Source organism: Erinaceus europaeus, chromosome 9 (assembly GCF_950295315.1).
Source record: "Erinaceus europaeus chromosome 9, mEriEur2.1, whole genome shotgun sequence".
NCBI lineage: Eukaryota > Metazoa > Chordata > Mammalia > Eulipotyphla > Erinaceidae > Erinaceus > Erinaceus europaeus.
The window spans coordinates 76,267,048-76,292,305 of record NC_080170.1 but is presented as its reverse complement, the minus strand read 5'-3'; the positions used below and the strand labels follow the sequence as shown (position 1 = coordinate 76,292,305).

The 25,258-nt window shown below is 44.4% G+C and overlaps 1 protein-coding gene and 1 pseudogene across 1 annotated transcript in view; both read left to right on the top strand.

Annotated features, from left to right (window-relative positions):
- The window catches only part of UCK2 (uridine-cytidine kinase 2), a 48,386-nt gene that overhangs the window by 2,044 nt on the left and 21,084 nt on the right, over positions 1-25,258 (top strand). The window lies entirely within an intron of this gene.
- Positions 5,566-5,689, top strand: LOC132540611 (small nucleolar RNA SNORA68; annotated as a pseudogene).

Here is a 25,258-nt window from a genome sequence, read left to right as displayed (position 1 = left end):
GGAGAAAAGCCACATTATGTTTTGTAGTGTCTTTAGGGGTGGAACTAGCCTTTAAGGGAAAGGACTGTGTTCTACATACCTGCTTCCCCCCTCTAGTCTAGTGATCCTGTTTTTTTTTTTTTTTTTAATATTTATTTTATTTATTTATTCCCTTTTGTTGCCCTTGTTGTTTTATTGTTGTAGTTATTATTGTTGTTGTCGTTGTTGGATAGGACAGAGAGAAATGGAGAGAGGAGGGGAAGACAGAAAGGAGGAGAGAAAGATAGACACCTGCAGACCTGCTTCACCGCCTGTGAAGCGACTCCCCTGCAGGTGGGGAGCCGGGGTTCGAACCGGGATCCTTATGCCGATCCTTGTGCTTTGCGCCACCTGCACTTAACCCGCTGCGCTACAGCCCGACTCCCGTGATCCTGTTTCTTTTTTTTTTCCCATTTATAGTAATATTTTAATTCAGAAATTTCAACGTACATTCAGAGTAAGTGATCCTGTTTCTGAAGTGTCCAAGGCAGTGTTGAACTTCAACTTGAGATTTCTTCAGATTGGTCTCAGTGCTTTCCAAATGGAGGTGCCTTAGGCCAATTATGTTCACTTCCCTTTCTATGTACCCCCATAGGAGCAAAAACTGGTTGGCTCCTGTTGAGGGCATAGATATATCTATAATGACTAATGGCTTTTCTCTCCCCTCCTCCCTTTTCATTTTCTTTTTACTATCACACTGCTTTGCTCTGGCTTGTTTTGAATTTGGGAGCCTCAGGCTCATGGGTCTTTTTGTGTAACTATTATGCTATCTCCTGGGCTCATTGAATCTGTCTAAATATTGTGACTGTCCCAGGACAAGTCTATTATCACAGATAGAATTACTTTGCTTGTCGGGAGTTGGGCAGTAGCACAGTGGGTTAAGCGCACTTGGCGCAAAGTGCAAGGACCTGCGGAAGGATCCCGGTTTGAGCCCTCGGCTCCCCACCTGCAGGGGAGTCACTTCACAAGTGGTGAAGCAGTTCTGCAGGTGTCTGTCTTTCCTCCTCTCTCCATTTCTCTCTGTCCTATCTAACAATGATGACATCAATAACAATAATAACTACAACAATGAAAAACAACAAGGGCAACAAAAGGGAAAATAAATATAAAAAAATTTAAAAAAAAGAATTACTTTGCTTGTCAAAGGCAAAAATAGCATTTTTGAGACACATACACACAGAGCCTTTTTTTTTGGGGGGGGTCATTGCTGTAGCTTTACTTCTCCAGCATAATTTATTCTGAGATAGACAATATGGACATGTCCTCTATTCTCTTTTGTAGTGATGGCTGGGCTCCAACCTGGGCCCTACACAGAAAAGCTCACTTCCCAAGTGAGCTTTTTTTTTTTTGTTCGTTTTGTTCGTTTTTCTTTTTGTTCGTTTGTTTTTTGTTTTGCTGGCCCTTAAAAAAAGAGAGGGGGTGGGCAGGCAATGACACCTCATTGAGTGCACTCAAGGAGCCAGGTTTGAACCCCTGGTTCTCATTTGCAGGGGGAAGCTATGAGTGGTGAAATAGGGTTGCAAGTGTCTATCCCCACCCCTGTCTCTTTTTCAAATTATTATTATTTATTAGCTAGAGACAGAGAAACTGAAGGGAGAGGAGATAGAGAAGGAAAAACAGAGACACCTGCAGCTCTGTTTCACCACTCATGAAACTTTCCCCCTGCAGATGGGGACCAGTGGCTTGATACTGACTCCTTGAAAAATGTAATGTATGTGCTTAACCAGGTGCATCATTGCCTGGCCCTTCTCCATACCTCTCAATTTCTCTGTCTCATCTAATAATAAAGGAAAGAAAAAATGTCTGCCATGGGCAGTGGATTTGTAGTGAACCCCATTGATAACCCTGGTGAAAAAAACAAACAAAACAATAACAAATTTGATTATTAGTGAGAAAAAAGAGGAAAGAGAAGCAGAATATTACCCTTTCACATGCAATGTTGGGGACTGAATTTAGGGCTTCATGCTTGAGAATTCAATACTTTACCTCCCCAGCTTTCTTGATTTATTTTATTTTATTTTATTTTATTTTTTTTAGCTCCCATCCTGACCACCTTCCTTGGTTTTAATTTTTATTGTTATATTTATTTATTTATTGGATAGAGAAAGTAAAAAAATCAAGAAGGAAGGGGGAGATAGAGAGGAAGAGAGACAAAGACACCTGCAGCCCTGTGTCACCACTTGCATAGCTTTCCTCCCTGCAAGTGGGGACCAGGGGCTGGGTTCTTGTGCATTGTAACATGTGCACTCAACCAGGTACACCTCCACCCAGCCCTGATTTTTATTTATTTATTTATTTATTTATTTTTATTTATTTATTTATTCCCCTATTGTTGCCCTTGTTTTTATTGTTGCAGTTGTTGTTACTGATGTCGTTGTTGGATAGGACAGAGAGAAATGGAGAGAGGAGAGGAAGACAGGGGAAGAAAAAGACATCTGCAGACCTGCTTTACTGCCTGTGAAGCAACTCCCCTGCAGGTGGGTAGCTGAGGGCTCAAACCGGGATCCTTTTTTTTTTAACTAGAGCACTGTTCAGCTCTGGCTTATGGTGATGCAGGGGCTTGAACCTGAGACTTTGGAGCCTCAGGCATGAGAGTTTGCTTTTTTTTTTGTTTGTTTGTAAATTTTGTTTTAATTTCTTTATTGGGCAATTAATGTTTTACATTCAACTGTAAATACAATAGTTTGTACATGCATAACATTCCCCAGTTTCCCATATAACAATACAACCCCCACTAGGTCCTCTGAAGAGTTTGTTTGCATAACCATTATGCTATCTACCCTCCTGGGATCCTTTTTTTTTTTTTTTCATTTTTTCTTTATTGGGGATTAATGTTTTACATTCTACAGTAAATACAATAGTTTGTACATGCATAACATCAGTTTTCCACATAACAATACAACCCCCACCAGGCCCTCTGTTATCCTTTTCCAGAACCTGTACTTACCCCCTTCCCCCCCATCCCAGAGTCTTTTACTTTGGTGCAATACTGGGATCCTTTTTTGAAAAAAATTTATTTTATTTTAATTTTTTTAACCAGAACACTGCTCAGCTCTGACTTATGGTGGTGCTGGGGATTGAACCTGGGACCTCAGAGCCTCAGGCTTGAAAGGCTTTTGCATAACCATTATGCTGTCTTCCCAGCCCCGAACTGGGATTCTTAACGCTGGTCCTTGTGCTTTGCGCACCATCTGTGCTTAACCCGCTGCACTGCTGCCCGACTCCCTGATTTTTATTTTTTAACTCCCATCCTGACCAAATTTATTTTGCTTACTCAGCCCTGTTTTTTTAAACCCATCTTTTTGGTTGTTCTATAAGTGAAGACAGATTGGAACTTTTGAGTACACTCTGCCAGGCTGGCATGGCAGATCTTGTTCAACCCTCAGGCTGCACCCAGCACTGGCCTCATTTTCTTGCAAAGCCTGCTGTCAGAGAGGTGACTCCTGGAGGGGAGACCCAGCTTCATGTGTCCTTGCCTGCATAGACTCGTCTCAGCATTGCCCTTGCAACTTCTTCCATTAGTGCCTCAGCCTGCCAGCTGGGCTCTGATGTGTCACTCTCCCTTTTGGGAACCTTGAGTGGCTGCCAGCTGCCTGGGCTGCAGGGACAGGTATCTGAACTCAGCACAGATCTGATGGTTTGTGTCTTGTCATTTCTTACTTTCCACAACTCAGAGCAGGGCACCTGCTTAAGGACTATTTTCTCTCTCCCTCTTGCTCTCTCCTCCTTTTTTAAAAATATGTATTTTATTGATTGATTTTAATGAAAGACAGGCAAAGAGAAAGATATAGTGAGAGAGACCAGAGCACTGCGCTGCTCTGGCTCATGGTGATGGTGGGAATTGAACCTGGGACCTCAGAGCCTCAGGCATGAAAGCTTTTTTTGCATAACCATTATGCTGTCTGCCTAGCTTGCTCACTTCCTTTTCAGGTATTGACTTATTTAGTAATGAGAGGGAGAACCAGAACATCACCCTGGCACATATGATGCTACAGAATTGGACTCTGAGGCACAGGGCTCTGAGTTTAATCCCCAGTGTTGTATGTGATGCTCTGTTCTCTCTCCTCATTCACCTGTTAAATAAATCTTAAAAGAATATTAACTAGGGGGTCAGGCGGTAGCGCAGTGGGTTAAGCACACATGGCGTGAAGCGCAAGGACCAGCATAAGGATTCCCGTTCAAGCTCCCAGCTCCCCACCTGCAGGGGAATCGCTTCACAGGAGGTGAAGCAGGCCTGCAGGTGTCTTTCTCTCCTTCCCTCTGTCTTCCTCTTCTCTTTCCATTTCTCTCTGTCCTGTCCAACAATGATGATAACAACAACAATAATAACTACAACAATGATAAAACAACAAGGGCAACAAAAGGGAAAAAAAAGCCTCATCAGTGGAGCAGTGGATTCATGGTACAGTCACCAAGCCCCAGCAATAACCCTGGAGGCAAAAAAAAAAAGAATATTAACTAATCACTTCTTTTTAAGGTTGGCAAGGGGGCACAGCAAAAGATGAGACTGTAAGGCTGTAGTAAGTTTTTTGTTATGCTGACATAATTTGACTGCTCCAGGGATGCGACCCTTCCCTTCCTCTCCCTCAATTCCAGATAGGACGACAAAGGGTATGTGTGTGTGTGTGTGTGTGTGTGTGTGTGTGTGTGTGTGTGTGTGTGTGTGTGTGTACATGTGAAATAGCACACCTGAATGTTGCACTGCTTTCCTATGTGTGCATGGCCCAGGTTTGAGCCTGGTGCCCACTGTGTGGGAAGAAGCTTTGGTGCTATGGTCTCTATTTCTCTTTTAGTATTTTATTTGTTTATTTTAGATATAGAAAGAAATTGAGGAGAAACCTGTAGCCCTGCTCCACTGCTTGTGAAGCTTTCTTCCTGCCAGTTGGAGCAGGCGGCTTGAAGCTGGGTTCTTGTGCACTGTAATGTGTTCACTCAGTCAGGTGTGCCACTCCTTGGCCCCCTGTTTTTTACCAGAGCACTGTTCAGCTGTGGTTTATGGTGTTACAGGGGAATTGAACCTGAGACTTTGGAGCCTTTGTAGAGTCTCTTTGCATAACCATTATGCTATCTATCTCTGCCTCATCTAGCTATTTATCTCACTACCTTTCTTTTTCTTAATATCTTTTTAAACTTTATTTAATTTGATAGGACAGAAATTGAGAAGGAATGGGGATAGGGAGGAAGAGAGAGATCGGCTGGGTGGTTGCACACCTGGTTGAGTGCACATGTTACAATGAGCAAGGACCCAAGTTCAAGCCCCCGGTCCCCACCTGCATAGGGAAAGCTTCACGAGTAGTGAAGCACAGGTGCAGGTGTCTCTGTCTTTCTCCCTCTCTATCTTTCCCTTCCTCTCAATTTCTGGCTGTCTCTATTCAATAAATAAATAAAGATAATACAAAAGTAAAAAGGGGGGAGGGACACCTGTACCTGTAGCTCTGCTTAACTGCTTGTTCCCCTGCAGGTGGGTAATGGACTTGAACCTAGGTCCTTGGGCATTGTAACATGTGTACTTAACCAGGTACACCACTGCCTGCCCCCCCCACTCCCAACACACCTTTTAAAGATTTATTTAAATATTAATGAGGTTCAAACACAGGTGCTAACAGCGACGGTGCCTCATCGCCTCTGGAGGATTTTGTGCCCTTCAAGTGAATTTAGAGGTTCTACACACCCCCTGGGGAAAAATAAAGAAGTATTAATGAGAAAATAAATATTAACGAGGGGAAAGAATCAGAGCGTCCTTCTGGCATATGCATTACTGGGTATTGAAATTGGAACCTTTAGTGGTGTCAGGCAGTAGGTAGTACAGCTGGCTAAGCGCACATTGTGGGAAGCTGGCGGGAAGCGCAAGGACCTGTGGCATAAGGATCCCTGTTTGAGCCCCGGCTCCTCACCTGCAGCAGATCTTCAGGTGTCTGTCTTTCTCTCCCCCTCTCTGTCTTCCCCTCCTCTCTTAATTTCTCTCTTTCCTATCCAACAACGACGACATCAACAACAACAACAACAACAATAACTACAACAACAATAAAACAAGGGCAACAAAAGGGAAAATAGTGGCCCAGGAGGTGGCGCAGTGATAAAGCTTTGGAGTCTCAAGCATGAGGTCATGTGCCATAGTGATGTCTGGTTCTTTCTCTCTCCTCCTATCTTTTTCATAAACAAATAAAATCTTTAAAAAGGGGGGGGTGGGCAGGTGGTGGCACACCTGGTTGTGTGCTTGTATTACAGTGCTCAAGGACCCAGGTTTTCCCACCTGCAGGGGAAAGCTTTATGAGTGGTGAAAGCAGGGCTGCAGATGTCTCTCTGTCTCTCTCTCCTGCTCTGTCACCTCCTTCCCTCTTTGATTTTTGGCTGTCTCTATCCATTAAATAAAGATTTTTTAAAAAAGAGAAGGAAAAAAAGGGAAAATAAGTAATAATAAAAATAAAAGTAAAGAAACTGGAACCTCATCCTTGAGAGTCCATGCTTTATCCACTGCATTACTTCCTGGACTTAGTCTTCTGATCTTGATTTAATGATCACTATATTTGAAAGTTAACCTACTCCCAAAATTAAAGTACAGAAGTCATTGTTTGTAGAGTCTGCCCCACCCTGCTGGGCCCATCCCCCAATTCTGTAGTGACTTTTGTTAAAACAAGCTAGAAGAAAGTGTTCATTCTTCTCTGTTGTCCATCTTTTGTTTGTTCGTTTTGTTTTTAGCAAAGTAAGGTGCTCTGTACAAAAGCTTTTGGTTTTGCCTGTCCTGCCTGCAGAAATTTCATGAAAACCTCTGTGATTCCACTGTACCCAGAGAGCTCTTTGAGCTCCCTACACTCATGTGACTAATTTTTTCCTTAGTGTGTGGAACTTCTCTGCTAATATTTCATTTTTTCAGATAAGTATCAGGTACTGAGCCTGAGCAGTAATCCTGGGGGTGGATTGGGGGTGGGGGGGGCGGAGGATCTGTTCCAAAGTCTGGGAGGTAACACAGTGGTCCAAGTGCTGGATCCTCATCCATGAGATCCTGAGTTCTATCCCTGATACTGCATGTGCCAGAGTGATAGATGTCCTGAAGCTTCCTTCAGTGCTAGGGGGCTGGGCTTGAACATGGGTTGGCAACATGACAAAGAAATGTTGCCATTTCCCTCTCAATACTGCTTTAGTTGTGTCCCAAATATTTTGGTAGCTTGTGTCTTCATTTTCATTTGTTTCCAGGAACATTTGAATTTTTTGCTTGAGTGTTTCTTTGACCCAGTGGTTCTTAAGCAGTATGTTGTTTAGTTTCCAAGTTCTGTGACTTTCAATAATTTTCTGTTTGTTGTTAAATGTTAGCTTTACTCCGCTGTGGTCTGAGAAGATACTTGGGATGATTTAAATGCTCTTGAATATGTTGATGCTGTCTTTGGCCTGACATGTGGTCTATCCTTGAGTATGTGTTGTGTGGATTTGAAAAGAATATGTATTCCAATTTTGGGGGTTGAAGAACTCTGAAAATGTCCAAGAGGTCTAGTCTGTCCATCTCTTCATTTAATTCTCTTGTTTCTTTGTTGATTCTGTGCTTTGTTGATCTAAGTGTGAGAGTGGGGTGTTAAAGTCTCTCACTATTATTGTATTACTATTGATGTATTTTTGAAGTTCTTTGAGTAGGTGCTTGATGTATTTGGATGGTCCCTCATTGGGTGCATAGATGTTAATAATTGTTAAGTCTTCTTGGCTGATTGATCCTCTAATCATTATGTAATGACCTTGCCTATCTTTTATTACTTTATTTAATTTAAAATCTATTGTGTCAGAGATGAGAATGGTGGTTCCTGCCTTTTTTTGTGGTCTATTAGCCTGTAGGATAGTTTTCCATCCTTTCTGTGTTTTTATCTTGTTGTGTCAGATGGGATTCTTGCAAGCAGCATATGGTTGGGTTATGCTTTCTGATCCATCCTCCCACCCTGTGCCTTTTGATGGATGAGTTTAAGCCATTGACATTTATTGATATTATGGATTTAATGTATTGTAGTGCCATTGTTCAACAAGTTTTTATTTTTTCTGATATGTTGCAAGTATTATATTTATGTTCTTATTTATAAGAGGTCTTTTAGCACCTCTTTCAGGGCCGGTTGGTGATGGTTGCTTCCTTTAACTGTTGTTTGTCTAAGAAGGTTTTGATCCCTCCATCTAGTTTGTATGAAAGTCTAGCAGGATATATTATCCTTGGTTGAAACCCTTTTTCATTCAGGGCTCGATAGCCATACAGTCACATATCAAACAACAAGAAAAAGCTCAAATAAACGACCTTACTGCACACCTCAAATAAAAAAGCTCAAATAAACGACCTTACTACACACTCTTCAGCTTCATCACTCAAGTGAGACCTTTCCTTTCATAGTATTCTCTAATTCCATTCCAGGTGTTCCACTCCCCAATAAAGTCCCCAAACCTAGATATAGTCCAGGTCCTCTGAGATAGAGCATATGTTCACACGTGCCCATAAGCTAGGGAAAATATATATACCTGAAAGCTGAAGTACACAAGAGCCTGCAGGGAATACCTCCCAACACTTCATCTGCACTATTCCAGTCTTTAGGTCATTCAACAATTTGTTTGGCTTTGTATGTTAACTCTCTTTTCAGCCACCAGGTTCCGGATGCCAGCAGGATGCCAACCAGACTTCCCTGGACAGACGACCCCACCAATATGTACTGGAGCTCCACTTCCCCAGAGACCCACCCTACTAGGGAAGGAGAGAGGCAGACTGGGAGTATGGATAGACCAGTCAACGCCCATGTTCAGCAATTACAGAAGCCAGACCTTCCACCTTCTGCAGCCTACAACGACCCTGGGTCCATACTCCCAGAGGGATAGAGAATGGGAAAGCTATCAGGGGAGGGGAGGGGATATGGAGATCAGGTGGTGGGAATTGTGTGGAACTGTACCCCTCCTACCCTATGGTTTTGTCAATGTCTCTTTTCTTAAATAAATAAATAAAAGAAATGCACTATCCAAGTAAGCTATTTTGCCCGCCCTATATAAATCTTTAAATTCATGATAATCATCATTCTGTCCTCTCATCTATTCCTTTTGATACTGTCCCATAACACTTACATTTTCTGCTTTTGTTTTATTTTTTCCTTTTGATATATATATATATATATATATATATATATATATATAAATTTTTTTTTTTTTTGACAACCAGAGAAGGTAAAGAGGCAGAGAGCATGAGACCATTGTACAAAAGCTGGGTTGTGCACATGGCAAAGCAGCTCACTATCCATGTGAGCTGTTTCACTGGCCCTTAAATCACCCCCAACCCCCCTTATTTGGTGGTACTTTGAATTCTTTTTGGTAGTGATTATAATAATCAACGAGATTGTGGAGTAAGAGGGGTACAGTTCCCAATACCAGAGTTCTGTGTATCTCATCTCCTCCATTGGAAGCTTCCCTATTCTTTATCTTTCTGGGAGTATAGACCATAGATCTTTATAGGGTACAGAAGGTGGAGGTCTGACTTCTGTATGTTGTTTTCGCCGGGCTGGCTTCAGATGACCCGGGACTCATGGCTGGGTTGTACGCAGTATCTCTTTATTCATGCAGGACGCAGCGCAATCTATACCAAGCTAAGCTAAACTAAAAACTACAAACAATCTTGTCCTTATAAATATACTAGCCCAGTAGGGTGGGAACAGGATGTGATGCAGAGATGGTGGAGAGAAAAGTGACTGGTGAAAATCAGGGTATGACAAGGAGAGGGGGCCGACCAGGCAAGAATTCTACCACTGAACCACCAATGCCCTGGTGGGAGGTGGTGCTTGTTAACAGAGGTTATGTAAATAGAATACAGTGTTATGTAAATAGAATGCAGGGGGGATTAAACCAAATGAAACAGAAGGGGTTTTTAAAAGCAGAATTAGAAGCATACCAACATCTGTAATTGCTTCTTCACTGGAAATGGGCATTGACAGGTTGATCTATACTGCCAGCCTGTTCCTGTCTTTACCTAGTGGAGCAGGGCTCTGGGGAGGTGGGATTCCAGGGCATATTGGTGAGGTCATCTGCCCAGGAAAGTCTATCACATTCCCTCCACCCTGGTCCAGAGATGGCTGTACTCTCCTAACTCACCTTCTACATGTATAGGAGCTAGATCACCCAGTAAAGTGTACACTTTAAAAAATTTTTTTTATTCATTTAAAAAAGGAGACATTAACAAAACCATAGGACAGAAGGGGTACAACGCCACACAGTTCCCATCACCAGATCTCTATATCCCATCCCCTCCCCTGCTAGCTTTCCCATTCTCTATCCCTCTGGGAGTATGGACCCAAGGTCATTGTGGGATGCAGAAGGTGGAAGGTCTGGCTTCTGTAATTGCTGAACATGGGCGTTGACTGGTCGGTCCATACTCCCAGTCTGCCACTCTCTTTCCCTAGTAGGGTGGGTCTCTGGGGAAGCAGAGCTCCAGGACACATTGGTGGGGAAGTCTGGTCAGCATCATGCTGGCATCTGGAACCTGATGGCTGAAAAGAGAGTTAACATACAAAGCCAAACAAATTGTTGAACAATCATGGACTTAAAGGCTGGAATAGTGCAGATGAAGTGTTGGGGGGTACTCACTGCAGACTATTGTTTACTTTTGCTTTCAGGTATATATTTTGCCCTAGATACATGTGAGCATATGCTCTATCTCAGGGGACCTGGTCTATATCTGGGTTTTGGGACTTTGTTAGGAAGTGAACCACCTGGAATGGAATTAGAGAATACTATGAAAGGAAAGATCTCACCCGAGTGATGAAGCTGAATGGTTGTCATAAGTGTAAACTTTTTAACATACTTGTAGACCTGAGTTTGAGCCCCTGATCACCATTTGGGAAGCTTCACAGGCAGTGATATGGAATCTCTCCTCTCTTTGCATCTCACTTTTTTTTTTTTTAATTTGCCTCCAGGATTATTGTTTGGGTTTGGTGCCTGCAATATGAATCCACTGCTCCTAGAGGCTATTTCCCCCCCTTTTTTGTTGCCCTTGTTTATTGTTATTATTATTGCTGTAATTGTTATTGGATAGGACAAAGAGAAATGGAGAGAGGAGGGGAAAACAGAGGGGGAGAGAAAGATAGATACCTGCAGATTTGCTTGACAGCTTGTGAAGTGATCCCCCTGCAGGTGGGGAGCCGGGGCTTGAACCGGGACCCTTATGCCAGTCTTTGCACTTTGCGCCATATGTGCTTAACCCACTGCTCTACTGCCAAGCCTCTCACCTTTTATTTAAAGAAAAGATTTGGGGCTGGGCAGTAGTGCACCAGATTAAGTGCCCATAGTGAGAAGTGTAAGGACCAGCAAAAGGACCTCAGTTTGAGCCCCCAGCTCCCCACCTGCAGGGGGGGTCGCTTCACAAGCGTTGAAGCAGGTCTGCAAGTGTCTGTCTTTTTCTCCCCATCTCCCCCTCCTGTCTCCATTTCTCTCTGTCCTATCCAACAACAAAGACAGCAATAACAACAGCAATAACAATGATAAACAACAAGGGCAACAAAGGGAAAAATAGCCTCCAGGAGCAGTGGATTGCTAGTGCAGGTGAGTCCCAGCAATAACTCTGGAGGCAAAAAAAAAGAAAAAAAAAAGAGAAAGAGAGAAAGAAAAAAGAAAAATTGGGGGGGGGGAAAGAGAAAGGTTCTTCACTGGAGAGGATTATGCTGGAGGTGATTAGTGAAATAGAGAGGTGAAAGGCAACATCCAGATGGATGGTTTCACTCATGTGTAATCTAGAGAACTGAAATTTAAGCTTGCAAAAACAGCAAATAAGAAGTACCCAAAATGTCTGTAAGACTTTATGAGAAACTATAGAGCTTATTGTTTGGAGAGTGGTTGGTGGGACAGAACTTTGGTGGTGGGTGTAGAGTGGAACTATAAATCTTACAATATGGTTAATGTCTACTAAATATCTAATAGGAATGAAAAACCAAGATTATACCAGGAACAATGTGGTAGAATCATGTAGATGTGAAGCACTAGCAAAACCAAGGGGAGAAAAAATAGTTATTATGGAAGCTGAATTCCAATATAGCTATGTCAGCCAACCTTCATATGGTCATTAGAAAGTCTGGTGCTGCAACAATTTGTAGCTTTTACTGCTTCTTTTCCACTGTTGTAAATGAAGTGTGTGGTAACAGGATTGTGATGCTAGGATTTTCTTGCTCTCCCAGTTAGAGCCTTGTGCTTTATACATCTCTTTTCTGATTTTGGTGTGAGACATCTCTTGTAACGTTGGTGAGTGCATTTCTGCTTTTGCTACCTGTGTACTGAGCTTTTGTCCTGGATTGTAGTAGCTAGCTTGAGGTCTAAGCCCATTGTGTGTATGTTGTGATTTCACTGTTGTTGCGGAGGGAAGAAAAACAAGACACTCCCAGTCGTGGTTCTGCTCCATGTCCCTATATATTGATTCTCATCACAGTAGCCAGGGTGATCTCATTAAATGCCTCAGCAGGATGGAATCTGACACAGGGCCATAATTGGGTTAACACCCCCTGCTTCAAACCAGTTTCTTTTCTTTTTTCTTTAGAGACAGAGAAGCAGAGAGAGAGTGCAAAAAACAGAAGCTTCCTTTAATGTAGTATGGTCTGGAGCTCAAACTTGGGTTGTACACATGGCAAGGCAGTGCACTATCCAAGTGAGCTATTTTGTCAGCCCCCACAGACAGATGTTTGGAAGAGTAGGCTATGTCTGTATGCTCAGCATTTAATACTCAGTGCAACAGAACCTGTTGGCCTCACTCTAGCCAGGTGTTCCCACAGAAAGGCTTTCTGCAGAGAGCAACAGCAGCCCCCCCCCCCCCCCCCCGTGTAGTTGAGGGCTGGGATTTGAACCTGGATCATGCATATATCAGAATAGCTCACTATCCAGATGAGCTATTTCACTGGCTCCAAGTTTCCTTGTAGAAAAGTGTACTGAGTCACCTTCCAGACTCCTCACACAGGACTCTGAAATGAGAGGGGATAGTCAAGGTAGTGTCATGGCCCCTTCTCCCCTGAGCAGTAAGTGACCAAGCCAGCCAAGCTCCCTGTATGCGGGACATAAGACGCATAAAATAAGTGACAGACACACCTGTTATCATTGGAATGAGATCCATGGTGATCTGGAGGCTCTAGCATGCACCCCTCAGAACTCTGAAAGTTTCACCAATACCCATTCCTGCTTCCCTGTCTGACTCTTTTCACTTATTTTACCGCAAAAAAAAAAAAAAACCCCAAAATAAGGCATTTATATATAACACCAGACCCCGTTTGTTTGCATCTTGTATCAGAATGGCTTGAGGTTGAGCATATTCCAACAGGCATAGACTTCACCCAGGCAGGAAGTAAGAATTTATGCATCTGCAGAGCCATGTCCCAGTTTTTGCATTTTCCCTTTTTGGTATCTAAGTGACATTTGGTTGGTATATTGTGTAGCTTTCAGATGAGCATCATTATATTTTTCCTATCACTGGGGTTTCATTGTTCTAGGCTGACTTTTTCAGACTGAGAGACAAACGAGATAATGAATGAGACAGACACTACAGCACCAAGCTTCCTTCAGTGTAGTGGGAGAGGGGCTTGAACCTGGTTCATGCACACAACAGTACACACACACACACACGCACGCACGCACGCACGCACGCACCCTGGGAGGTGGTGTATAAAGTGTTAGACTCATAAGCACTTATTTATTTATTTTTTTGCCAGTGCACTGCTTAGCTGTACCTTGTGGTGTGGGGATTGAATTTGGGACCTCAGAGCCTCAGAGGCAGAAAGTCTCTTTGCATGACCATTATACTATTCCCCAACCCAATAAATATTCTTTTAAATTTTTGTTGTTAATGAGAGGAAGAAAACTAGAACATCACTATGGGCATATGTGATGCCAGAGATTGAATTTAGGACGTCATGCTTGAGAGTTTATGCCACTTCCCAGGCCGCAGCATCATTATAATTTGACATCTCTTTCTTCCTCTCGCTCTTTCCCTCCCTCCCTCCTGCTCTTTCCCTCCCTCCCTCTCTCCTTCCTTCCTTTCTTTCTTTCTTTCTTTCTCTATCTCTCTCTCCCTCCCTCCCTCTCTATCTTTCTTTCTCTCTCCCTCCCTCTTTCTTTCTTTCTTTCTTTCTTTCTTTCTTTCTCTCTCTCTCCCTCCCTCCCTCCCTCTCTCTCCCTTTCTTTCTTTCTTCCTCTTTCTTTCTTTCTTTCTTTCTGCCTGCCTTTCTTTCTTTCTTTCTTTCTTTCTTTCTTTCTTTCTTTCTTTCTTTCTTTCTTTCTTTCTTTCTTTCTTCACTGAGCAGTGTTCCACTGCATGTCTAGACTGTGCCTTCCTCATCCAGTCACCAGCCGAAAGGCATTCTGGTGCTTTCCATTTCATGGCTATTGTCAGTGTTGCTGCTGTGAGTGGGGCACCAATGTTAATTCAAATTATTTCAAATTAGTGTTTTCAGATTATTGAGGTAAATACCCAGAAGTGGTTTAGCTGAATCATTGTGTTTTGTTTGTTTGTTTGTTTGTTTTTCCTTCCCCAGCAGGGTACTGTTTAGCTCTGGCTTATGGTGGTGTTGCAGATTGAATCAAGGACTTTGGAGCCTTAGGCATGAGAGTCTTTACATAATTATTACTATATTTACCCCTCCTTTCCTTTTTCCCTTCTTTCTTTCCTTCCTTCCTTCCTTCCTTCCTCCCTCTTTCCCTTCTCCTTCCTTCCTCCTTCCCTTCTCCCTCCCTTCCTTCCTTCCTTCCTTCCTTCCTTCCTTCCTTCCTTCCTTCCTTCCTTCCTTCCTTCCTTCCTGCATCACCAATTCAGGCTGACTTTCCCAGAGAGAGATACAGACAAAGATCCAGAGAGTTGGGGCCGGGTGGTAGTGCAGCAGGTTAAGTGCACATGGGTTGAAGCACTGGCGTAAAGATCCCTGTTTGAGCCCCTGGCTCTCCACCTGCAGGGTCACTTCACAAGTGGTGAAGCAGGTCTGCAGGTGTCGTTCTTTCTCTCCCTTCCTCTCTTGATTTCTCTCTGTCCTGTCCAGCAATAACAACAAGGGCAACAAGATGGAAAAAATGGTCTCCAGGAGCAGTGGATTCATAGTGCAGGCACCAAGCATCAGCGATAAAACCCTGGAGGTGCAAAAAAAAAAAAGTTCAGAGCATCCCTCTGGTACATGTAATGCTAAGGATTTAACTCAGGACTTCATGCTTGTGTGCTGTCTCCTGGGCCCCTCAGTAATTTTTAATGAGCTTGACAGGCATTAGGTAGGGGAAACAATCTTCCTCTTTTCAATACCTCACCCTTGGATGAATTTCTTTTCATATATATATGTGTTTGTGTATTTATTTATTTGTTTATTATTGGATTGAGACAGAGAAATTGAGAGGGGAGAGGGAGACACCTGTTTTACCACTCATGAAGCTTTCCCCCTGCAGGTGGGGACCAGGGGCTTGAACCTGGGTCCTTGCCACACTATAGTGTGTGTGCTTAAGTAGGTGTGCTACCATCTGCCCCCAGTTGAATTTCCTATTTGACATTCCAGCCTGTTTCTCCTCAGCTGTCTATGGGGTCTGGAGGATAGTCACAGAGTGCCTGCCCCCTGAACTGTGACACATGGTGTCACCTTGCTTATGTGTGCCTGCCAGGTGTTGATGTCATTGAGTCTTCTTCCAATTCTGGGCTCCTCCAGCAGGAGCTGGGACACTTGTCAGATGAAATAATTGAAAAGACACTGAGAGTCAGATGTCTCTCCTGGCAGCTGAGTACGAGGGGCTTACCTTAGCCCTGACACTCAGAGGCACAGACCTTTCTTTGGGGTGTTTGGTGACAAGGTTATGTATTTAGGTAGGCCCCCTTTCTGCAGAGGGAAAAGATTTCTGGGCCTTGGGAAAATATCAAGAACTGGGGAATTGGGCAGTAGCGCAGGGGGTTAAGCACACATGGCACAAAGCGCAAGGACCTGTGTGAGGATCCATGTTGGAGCCCACGGCTCCCCACCTGCAGGGGAATCGCTTCACAGGCGGTGCAGCAGTTCTGCAAGTGTCTGTCTTTCTCTCCCCCTCTCTGTCTTCCCCATCTCTCTCCATTTCTCTGTCCTATCCAACAGTGACGACATCAGTAACAACAGTAACAACTACAACAATAAAACAAGGGCAACAAAAAGGAAATAAATATTTAAAAATATATATCAAGAACTATCTGTCCTGTTTTCTTGTGGCCTGAGGGCATTTGGAGTCATGCCCTTAACCTGTTCCTCAGGAACATGACAAAACGGGTGTAGGATTGAGGAGACAGCATAATTATTATGCAAATGGACATCAAGCCTGAGGCTCTAATGTCCCAGGTTTAATCCCAAGCAGCACCATAAACCAGAGCTGGTCTAACTCTTTGTATCACTCATTCAAATAACACACATATATTTACATACATGAACTGGGGTGCAGGAGTGAACTGTCTTCCCAAGCATACAGTTTGTAGAAGGCATCCCAGGACTTGACCCTGTTTTCCTTCATTTCTGGTCTCTAATGAATAAGCAGAGGTGGTGACAGTGGACTGAGTAAGTGACAGGTGGTGGGGACACAACACAGGAGGGACAGATGGCCAAGTTGGAACAGGGAGGATGAGCATGTGGGTTTAGGACCCTGCAGGTGGCATTGCAGGCAGCCGAGGGCCCAGCTGAGGTCATTGGGATGCTCTGTTGACAAGCCCGGCAATTTAGGGACAGAGGCCTCATGCCAACATATGCCATATGACCATCTGCTGCTCTGGCTGCTGTCTACCTCTCTCTGCTTCAGCCCTGCTTTTGTGAGCCTCCCACATGAGCTATCCAACACCCGGTGAGGTGTCCATGCCTGTGTGTGTGGTGCAGGGACCCAGTACAAAAGCACATATGCTGGGGTGATGTTCTGCTTCCCTCATCCATGTGTGTGTGTGTGTGTTTGTGTGTGTGTCTTAAAAACAAAGAAAGGGATGGTGAAATAGCTCACCTATTGGATAGTGCATTACTTTGCCATGTGTGCAACTCTGTTTGAGTCAGTACTGTGTTCTTTTTCACTTTCTCTCTGCCTCTCTACCTCTCTGTTCCTATCTAAAAACAGACAAACAAAAAGCAAAATGAAAGAGAGAGACAAAGTGGCTTGGGTGGTGGTGCACCTGCTAGTGTTGGGCTCTCAAGCATTAAGCCCCAGTTTGATTCCCATCATCACATATACCACAGTGACTCTCTTGTCCTTGTGTTAACACCCCCCCACACCCATATTAATAGACATTTAGAAAAGAAACGGAGACTCTGGGGTGGGTGGGGGGAAGAGTTCAGGTCCTGGGACAGGATAGCAGAGAACCTAGTAGAGGTTGTATTGTTGTGTGGGAAACAAATGTTATGCATGTGCCAACTATTGTATTTACTGTTAACTGTACATTAATCCCCCAATAAAGAAAAATAATAATAATAATAAAGGAAAAGGAAATAAAGGGCATTCTGATGCTACATAGTGCAAGGTAGTTGCTGGCCTGGGATCCCTATGCTCTCAGTCTTCCTTGGCCCCTCACCCACAGCAGTCTTCTTTGGGGGTGCTGGTTGGGATCTTTCATCATGATCTGCCTCTGACTACAGTCCACTTGCCCCGAAGGGCTAGTTGGAGACATTTCTGTCCACCATACCGTCTGCATTTAGGCTGTACTGCCTGTCAGCTTGCCTGGACTGCTAACAGTGTGCTGTGTCCCCCTTCAGCCACACCTTGCCACACCCCTGATAAAGGATGAGGGACTCTGCCCTGGGACTGATTTGACCTCAGTGCCCTGCAGTTAGGCTTCGATGTTGTTGCCCAGCACATTCTTGCTCCTATCTACGACCTCTTCCTCTCCCTCCGTTTGTTTATTTGGGATGTTGTTGCCATTCCAGCATCCAGGCTCACCTGTAAGGGAGAAGTCCCTGGAGTGTGGAGCAGTGCTGCAGGCATCTCTTCTCTCTTTATCCTTCACCCTCTATTAAGGAGAGACTGGTGGGGGTAGATAGCATAATGGTTATGCAAAGAAACTCATGACTGAGGCTTCAAAGCCCCAGGTTCAAACCCCACCACCACCACTGTAAGCCAGAGTTGAGCAGTGCTCTGGTAAACAAAATAAAATAATAATAAATAAAAGAGACTGAGAGAGGAGAGAGAGAGAGAGATAGACAGACAGACAGACAGGCACAGGCCATCAGGAGACCATGCAGACACTGAGACTCATCCATTAATAACTATGGTGACCCCCTCCACCCCAAGAATAAATTGCTTTCTGTTTTTGAAGAAGACAGACATTTCCAATGGAATCTGCCTTTTATCTGCTTTGATTTGTTTATAGCCCCTCCCCCCACCAAGCATGAGGTGATATCTATCACTTAGCCCCTGTGCTGCAGGCATCCAGCCACCTCGGGGCTTAGTCTGTGACAGTCAGATCTGCTCTCTTGCCACTAGACTCTCCAGATTCTGAGGACTGAGGACAATATCCTGGGGCCACTTTTCATTTTCAGTCAGTCTCTTTAGCATTGTCAGTCTGGTTGTCTGCCAATGGCTAGGTTTCCCGGGGAAGCTAGAAGGGGTTTGGAGAACTCAACTGAAAATGTCCAATGGTGGGACTCGACTCGACTCCCCTCCCCTCGACTCCCCTCCCCTCGACTCCCCTCCCCTCGACTCCCCTCCCCTCGACTCTCCTCCCCTCCCCTCAACTCTCCTCCCCTCCCCTCAACTCTCCTCCCCTCCCCTCAACTCTCCTTCCCTCCCCTTGACTCTCCTCCCCTCCCCTCCCCTGGACTCCCCTCCCCTCCCCTCTCTTCCCCTCCCCTCCCCTCTCCTCCCCTCTCCTCCCCTCTCCTCCCCTCCCCTCCCCTCTCCTCCCCTCCCCTCCCCTCCCCTCTCCTCCCCTCCCCTCCCCTCCCCTCTCCTCCCCTCCCCTCCCCTCCCCTCCCCTCCCCTCTCCTCTCCTCCCCTCCCCTCCCCTCTCCTTTTTCTTTTTTTCTTTTTATTTTTTTAAACCAGAGCACTGCTCAGCTCTGGCTTATGGTGGGGAATTGAACCTGGGACTTTGGAGCCTCAGGCATGAGAGTCTGGTTGCATAACCATTATGCTATCTACCCTCCACCCCCACCCTCTCCTCCTTCTCTCTCTCTCTCTCTTTTTTTTTTTTTGCCACTGGGGTTTAGTGCCTATAGGACTCCACCACTCCTGGTGGCCATTTTCCCCCTTTCCTCTAGATAGAGGGTGAGAGAGAAACCTCAACATCACTCCACCACTCTGAAGCTTTCCCCTGCAGGTGTTCCACATGTCCATAGTAACATGTTTACCAGGTGAACCTCCTGCTGGCCCTGTTCTTGTTTTGTTTTTTCCTTCTTGTTTATGATTCTCAGAATCCTTTCACCTTTGTTCTGGAAGGTTCTTCCTGACTCACACACACTCATGGGAGGGAGGAACTGTCTTTGCTTAGGGCTGGGGTGGGATCTGGCTGTGTTCACTATAGGATGCCTGTGAATGATCCTGGCTATTCACCACAGATGATGGTGCACAGTGGTTACCCCATGTGTGGGGACCCACCTCAGACTTGAGCCTGCCAGTGTTTCAGATGACAACATTGGGAAGAGCAGATTAAAAAAAAAATCTCTAAATTTTGGTATGAGCTGAGACAGCCAGACACACACACATATCAGAGTGCCACTCCATCAGATGTGGTGCTTGGCATCAAACTCAGGGCCTCACTGACACAAAGCCTTCTTTCTCCTTGCCCCTGATCCCTTGCCTTGCCTTGGTATATATAGTGGATTTTCTGGGAGAAAAGGTTGATGAATTCTCTAGGGTCCTCATGTTTGTCTGAGGAACTCTGGTCAGTGGAGCTATGATCAGCTCTGCTTTATGACCTTAATGTACAGTCAGGCGGCCTCTGGCTGCCCCCAGCTGAGGACTGAGTCCTGTGTTGCTGCCCAGCAGTGACCTTGACAAAGTACCTACTAGACCCATACAGGAAACTAAATAAAGAATGCATGCAGATCCTTTTTTGGGGTATTTATTTATTTATTTATTTCCTTTTGTTGCCTTTATTGTTTTACTGTTGTAGTTATTATTGTTGTTGTTATTGATGTCGTCATTGTTGGATAGGACAGAGAGAAATGGACAGAGGAGGAGAGAAACACACCTGTAGATCTGCTTCACCGCCTGTGAAGCCACTCCCCTGCAGGTGGGGAGCTAGGGGCTCGAACTGGGATCCTTAGGCTGGTTCTTGCGCTTCACGCCATGTGTGCTTAACCCACTGCACTACCATCCCACTCCCAACGCCCATAGATCCAAATTTGACAGGGCCAGCTACCTTCCCTTTTACTTGAAATCTGGGAGAGGAGCTGGTGGCATTTATGGATAAAAATACATGGGAAATACTTGAGAAATGAGGATCCTTCCCTAAAAGCAAAGCTTGGTTAATTTAAGCCCAGGACCTAGATAGACATTTAACTCTTTAAGACCTAGTAAAAAGAAAAGTGATATGACCTGGAAGGTGGTGCAGTGGATAAAGCATTGGACTCTCCAGCATGAGGCCCCAAATTCAGTCCCTAGCATCATATGTGCCAGAGTGATACTGATATTTTGGTTTCATCTCTCTCTCTACCTCTCCCTCTCTCTCCCCTCCCTTCCCCTCCCTCCCCCTCCCTTTCCCTTCCCCTCCCCTCTTCCCTCTTCCCCTCCCTCCCCTCTCCCCCTCCCTCCCCTCTTCCCTCTCCCCCTCCCCCCTCCCCTCCCTTTCCCTTTCCCTCCCCTCTTCCCTCTCCCCCTCCCTCCCCTCTTCCCTCTTCCCCTCCCCCCTCCCTTTCCCTTTCCCTCCCCTCTTCCCTCTCCCCCTCCCTCCCCTCTTCCCTCTTCCCCTCCCCCCTCCCTTTCCCTTTCCCTCCCCTCTTCCCTCTCCCCCTCCCTCCCCTCTTCCCTCTCCCTCTCCCTCCCCTCCCCCCTTCCCCCTCCCCTCCCCCCTTCCCCCTCCCCTCCCCCTTCCCCCTCCCCTCCCCCCTTCCCCCTCCCCTCCCCCCTTCCCCCTCCCCTCCCCCCTTCCCCCTCCCCTCCCCCCTTCCCCCTTCTTCCCCCTTCTTTCCCCTTCTTTCCCCTTCTTCCCCCTTCTGTCTCCCCTTCCCCCTTCCCCCTCCCACTAACCTCTTTGGGGCTAGAACCCCAGTTTGTCCAGAGCCCTACCCTCATTTGTAGGGAGCAGTGTGACCCCAATTCTGCTTAACCTGTGGAGGTTGGAACAGCAGAGTGATTTTCCCTGTGGACCATGTGGACGGTATAGGCTTTATTGAACTTGAATAACAGGGATGTAGTCTGTACATGCTCAGCACTGAGGTGGAATCTTAGAAATCCTGCAGTGCTTGCTGATGGCTGGCTTGAGGATAGGCTAGTCTATGAGGAGAGGGTTTTAAGAAATACAGAAAGCACTTACTTTGTCATTGGTGTATCAGTCACATAGTGTATGAATGGAGGTGAGGACCTTACACCTGTTATGTAGTCATGCCACTTACTGAGCAACAAACAAATGTATTCATTATTTAGATTGAGTAAAATGTGGTCTGGAAGGAGGGGCAGTGGAAAAGGAATTATCTCAAATGTGAGGTCCTGTGTTCAACCCCAGTATCACATGTGCCAGAATTATGCTTTGATTTTTCTCTTCTTCTATTTCTCATAAACAAACAAAATCTTAACAGAAAAAAGAGCAAGTGGGAGAGAAGGGGCATAAGTCACTCTAGGGCTTGTTTCTGGTTTATTTACTTAAAATTTATATTTTAAGATTTATTTTTTAATATTTCATTTATTAATGAGAAATGAGGAAGAGGAGAAAGAGCTGGGCCTCAAACCCAGCCTTTGTAACATGTGGACTCCATCAGGTGCGCCACCACTCAGGCCCCCCCCCCCCCCCCCCCCGTCCTGTTTTTCAGCACTCTGGAGCCTGGAAGAAATCTGGGTTCTAGAGATTCCATCTGAGAAATGAGACTTGGGTTCAATGTCAGCTTAATTTATCTCATATGGATAGATGAGATAAGATCCTTTGATTTCTGTAGTGGAGTTATAGCAAGCAGTAATCTCAATAGATAATGTTTTATTGTGGTCAAATAGACCTAAAATGAAATCACTTGAATCATGTAGGTCCCTGAGTACACTTACATCATAACCATTTATCTCAAGCCGGGGAGAGAGCATAATAGTTATGCAAACAGAGACTCTCATGCCTGATCCTTCCAGGTCCTAAGTTCAATCCCCTGTACTACCATAAGCCAGAGATTGTAATAAATAAATAAATAAATAAATAACCATTCATCTCTAGCTCTTTCCCATCTCCTCCCTTATAGCACAGGTGGTGCCTAGGATTGAATTTGGGACCTCATACTTGAGAGTCCACTGCTTTATCCACTGTACCACTTCCTCGGCCACAGAACTGTCCCATCTTGGTTAACTTAAACCTTGTCTCTGTTACACAGTAATCCATCATCTCCCCTTACACAGACCCTATGGGATTTTTGCCCATCAGTTTGGGGAGAATATGGGGAGAAAAAAAAAAAAGCTCGTTTTTGCAGCCATTAATTCAGCCTGTAGAACTTTATCTTATCTCTCTGTGATTTTGACTACTCTGGATGCCTCATAAATATTTCTGCCCTCTGGTGACTGGTTTTGATCATTTGGCTTAATTCCATGAGTTATCATATTGCATATATGTAGCATGTGTCTGAATTTCTTATGTTTGGCTCCTGGGGATGAACCAGATCTCGATTATGTGTAATACTCAAGTGGTCTCTCTGGGCCAAATTTTCCCCCTTAATCTGAAAGAAGGGAGGCCAGAGAGAAGAGACATTTTATTATAAACCTAACCCTAACCTGTAGTCACTATGTTGTTTAACATGGAAGGGATGAAATTCAAGCCCATCTCTCTGGAAACTTCAGAGGGGATCAACCTCACCCCCGAAAGCACTGCTCACCTGTGGCTTATGGTGGTGCTGAAGATTGAACCTGGGACTTCAGAGCTGTTTTCTTGAAAGTGCAGGAACCATTTCAATTGTAGGGGATAAGGACATTGGGAGAGTATCAAAGTTGAGATTATAGAAATACAAGGCATTGAATGTCTTCATTTCCTGCCTTCTTTTCCTGTGCTATTTTCCTAAGATTTATGAGAGAAGAGGTAAGGGAGGGGGGACGAAGGGAGAGAGAATGACCCAGAGCATCACTCTGGCACATATGATATCAGGAATTGAAATTGGGACTTCATGCTTTTGACTTCATTGTTCCATCCACCTACCACACCATAATATATACATCCTATTTATAGAAAGTTTATGTCTCCTCTCCCGGGTCAAGTAGGAATACCAAAGGAAATTACCTGGGACCACAACAAGACAGGACTAGAACCACTTTGGGAAGCCACTATATCACCAGAGTGAGTGATTAATATAAGAAGCCTACTTACAGTTAAAAAGCCCTCAGGCTCCCATAGTCTACAGGGAAGAAAAAGAGCAAAAGAGGATTTAACAGACACTGCTCCAACTCAGGGATTGAAAAAACTGTTAATTTCCACAACTGTGAACTCTTTAAGTACTTTACTTAGACACAAGTCAATCTAGGCAAGAGTGATTAGTAATTTGAAAAGTATTGAGAGGGAGTCCAGCAGTAGTGCAGCAGGTTAAGCATAGGTGGCACAAAGACTGGCATAAGAATCCTGGTTCGAGCCCCCCAGCTCCCCACCTGCGGGTAAGTTGCTTTACAAGTGGTGAAGCAGGTCTGCAGGTATCTTTCTCTTCCCCTCTCTGTCTTCCCCTCCTTTCTCCATTTCTCTCTGTCCTATCTAACAATGACAACATCAATAACAACAATAATATCTACAATAAAAAAACAAGGGCAACAAATGGGAATAAATAAATAAATAAAAATAAAGTTAAAGTATTGAGAGAGGGACCTCATAACATACTATATAGAATGGTTAAACCAAGAAATATTGGAGAAATGAACTAAGACAGAAGTCTAGCTAAAAGCCCCCCACAGGTTGAAGCACAGAATAATGAGGTCAACATCCAAACACTAGTTAAAGAAATAATCACAGGAGTGACTAAAGAGTTTGAAAGAATTGTCACCAGAAATGCAGAAACAACAAATGAGACTCTGGAAGAAAACACTAATTATCTCAAGGTTATTAGAGAGCTGAAAGCTGAAATAGCTGAGCTAAGAACACAAACTAGCTGAACAAGCTAAAACAGTATCAGAACAGGGTAACAAAATAGATGATGAACTCCAGAAAACAGAAGAGGTGAGAAAGAAGAATAAATGAGGCTGAGAACAGAATTAGCAACATCAAGGATGAATTAGAGACAACTAAAAAAGAAGTAAGAGATCTCAAAAAGAGATTAAGAGATACTGAAAACAACAACAGAGGCATATGGGATGACTTCAAAAGAAATAATATACGCATTGTTGGCTTACCAGAGGAAGGAAGGGAGGAGAAAAAAGCAATCTATAGCACATAATAGCTGAGAACTTCTCTAGTCTAGACAACATAAAAGACAAAGATTCAAGAAGCCCAGAGGGTCCCAAACAGAATTAACCAAGACTTAAAAGAAGTTCTCCAGCCTTTAGGTTCATGATTAGTCAACAATTTTTTTGGCTCTATATGTTAACTTCTTATTCAGCCACCAGGTTCTGAAGATGCTAACATGATGCCAACTGGACTTCCCTGGGCAGGCGACCCCACGAATGTGTCCTAGAGCCCTGCTTCCCCAGAACACTGCCCCACTAGAGAATGAGAGACAGGCTGGGAATATGGATCAACCTGCCAATGCCCCTGTTCACTGGGGAAGCAGTTACAGAAGCAGACCTTCCACCTTCTGCACTCCATAATGACCCTGGCTCCATTCTCCCAGAAGGATAAAGAATAGGAAAGCTATCAGGGGAGGGGATGGGATACAGACTTCTGGTCACGTGAAGTGTGTGGAGTTGTAGCCCTCTTATCCTATGGTTTTTGTCAGTGTTTCCTTTTTATAAATAAAAAAAAAAAAAGCAAGACCAAAAACTACATGGTTATATCAGTAGATGCAGAGAAAGCCTTTGACAAAACACAACATCCATTCATGATCGAAACACTACAAAAAATAGGGATAGATGGAAAATTCCTCAAGATAGTGGAGTCTATATATAGCAAACCTACAGCCAACATCATATTCAGTGGTGAAAAACTGCAAGCATTTTCCCTCAGATCATTTACCAGACAGGGCTGCTCACTATCACCATTACTATT